Here is a 2,875-nt window from a genome sequence, read left to right on the forward strand (position 1 = left end):
GACTCCAGGGCTTCCCTCACCATCAGGGGCTTCATTTGGGGTCAAACCAGTCTGGGGTCCAACATCTCCTGCCTTGTCCTGGCCCCCTCTCAGCTCAGCACTGACCCCTTTGCAAATGGGGCATTGTCTTGGGGCCATTGCAGGGGGGATGTCCTGCCCCAGTGTCCCAGTGTTCCTTTAATTGCCAGAGGCCCTGCAGTGTCCCAGTGGCCCCTTGATTCCATGACCTTCTGAAACACCTCAGGCTTCCTTTGGTTCCATGAGGCCCCCCTGTCACAAAGGCCCCTGGATTCCATGAATTCCGCAGTGTCACAAGGTTCCTTTTTTTCCATGGGGCCCTGCAGTGTCCCAATTGTGCCTTGATTCCAGGAGAGTCCAAATTCTCCCAGGGTTCCTTTGGTTTCAGGAGGTCCCGCAGTGTCCCAGCGGCCCCTTCATTCCAGGCAGGCCCAGGGAGACGAAGGCAAAGACGGAGCCCCGACCCCCGTCAGCATCTTGGGGGGCGGGGGGGCAGGACCCGGGAAACGGTGGCGGCTGCTGGGAAGGGACTGGGATGGACTGGGATGGACTGGGATGGACTGGGATGGATTGGGACTGACTGGGATGGACTGGGACCCCGGGATACACTGGGACCAGGACTGGGACCCAGTACGACCCCCCAGGAGCAGGATCTGAACACATAGGGACCCTCCAGGACCAGAATTGGGGCAACAGGGATCATACTGGGAGCAACTGGGACCACACTGAGGGCTACTGGGAGCAACTGGAGGCCACATAGGATATAGTGGGAGTGCCTCGGAGTCACTGGGATCATATTGGTGGAAACTGGAATGTTACTGGGGCATCTGGGAGTGACTGGGAAGGACTATGAGCATGCTGAGGGCTCTACTGGAATATACTGGGAGTGTCTGCAACCATGGTGGGGGTAACTGGGACTGTACTGGGAGTGACTGGGACTACATGAAGGGCAATTAGGACCAGGCTGGGGGCAACTGGAAGGAATTGAGTGACTGGATTTACAATAGAAGCAACTGGGAATGACTGGGACTGTCAGGAGGGAGGACTGGGATCATACTTGGAGTGACTGGATCTGTGCTAGGAGCAACTGGGACCATACTGGGATCACAGTGGGAGAAGCTTGGCCCATGCTGGGAGCAACTGAGACCACACTGAGGGTGACTGGGGTCATACTGGGATCATATCAAGAGTGAGTGGGATCATGCTGGAGGTGATTGGGATCATCCTGGGAGCAACTGGGAGTGAACTGGGGATGACTGGAAGTGGCTGTGAGCAACTGGGATCATGCTGGAAGCTTCTGGGGGCAACTGGGAATGAGTGGGACCACATGGAGGAAACTGGGAGCTACTGGGGAGACCAGGAGTGACTGGGATCATCCTGGGACTGACTGGGCGCTGAATCCGAAAACTCGGTCCGAGAAACTGCTCAGAGACTTTTTTATCTTTAAGCAGCAAGGTATTTGTTTATTCAACGTTGGGAGCAAGCCAGCTCGCGCTGGACAAACTTGCTCCAAGGCTTCACACAAAATCAGCATTTTTATACAATCTTCAGCTGGGATTAAATGCATATTCAAGTGATTCCAACATCTCTCTCTGCAGATTAATAACAGGCGGAGTATAGGTGGAGCTCAGGCGGGGCTTGGGGCGGTGCTTCTCTTGGCCCTCAATCCTGAGGGGACTTCCACTCTTCCTCCATGGCTCTGGGGGCTTCAACTCCTCTTCCTCAGCTTGACCTTCCTTCTCTTCCATTGTTCTTGACCCGCTCCCTGAAGCTTGGAAAAAGCCCTGGCTCCCGGCCTATTCCTCCTCTTCCAATGTCTCCCTGATCCTGCTGTCTCTCTAATTTATCCCCTCGAGGCCTAGGACATGTTCCTGTACTATTCTCTGAAGCTTTGCTCCAGTCAGTAGAACAGAACGAGCACAGATGGTCTTGGATGTTGGGAGCTTGTTAGCAGGCCCAAATTTCTTCGTGAACTCTTTTGGGCCTGGCCTCCTGTTTCACCAGGGACACAGCCCGGGCCCGGGGGTTCCCATTCCCATTCCACGGGTTTGCATTCCTGTTCCAGGTGTTCCCATCCCATTCTAGTTGTTCCCATCCCATTCCAGGTGTCCCCATTCCCATTCCAGGAGTTCCCATTCCCATTCCAGGTGTTCCTATTTCCATTCCATGTGTTTGCATTCTTGTTCCAGGTGTCCCCATTCCCATTCCAGGAGTTCCCATTCCCATTCCAGGTGTTCCCATTCCCATTCCAGGTGTTCCAATTCCCTTTCCAGGTGTTCCATCCCATTTTTGGTGTCCCCATTCCCATTCCTATTGTCCCTCCTCCCATTCCTGGTGTTCCCATCCCACTTCTGTTTTCCCCATTCCCAGTTCTTCGTGTTCCCATTCCCATTCCAGGTGTCTCCATTCCCCTTCCTATTGTCCCCATTCCCATTACAGGTGTTCCCATCCCACCTCTGTTTTCCCTATTCACATTCCAGGTGTCTCCATTCCCATTCCAGGTGTCCCCATTCCAATTCCTGGTGTCCCCAACCTGCTCCCAATGTTCCCATTCCCATTCCAGGTGTCCCCATTCAAATTCCAGGCATTCCCATTCCCATTCCTGGTATCCCCAACCTGCTCCCAATGTTCCCATTCCCATCCCCAATGTTCCCATTCCCATTCCTGATGTCCCCATTCCCATTCCAGGTGTCCCCATTCCTATTCCAGGTGTTCCTATTCTCATTTCAGAGTTTCCCATCCCATTCCAGGTGTTCCCATTTCCATTCCTCGTGGCCTCATTTCCATTCCAGGTGTTCCCATCCCCATTCCACGTGTCCCCATTCCCATTCCTGCTGCCCCCATTCCCATTCCTAGT

The sequence above is a fragment of the Pipra filicauda genome, unplaced genomic scaffold (assembly GCF_003945595.2).
Source record: "Pipra filicauda isolate LSUMZ 115617 unplaced genomic scaffold, ASM394559v2 scaffold843_size68076_pilon, whole genome shotgun sequence".
Lineage (NCBI taxonomy): Eukaryota > Metazoa > Chordata > Aves > Passeriformes > Pipridae > Pipra > Pipra filicauda.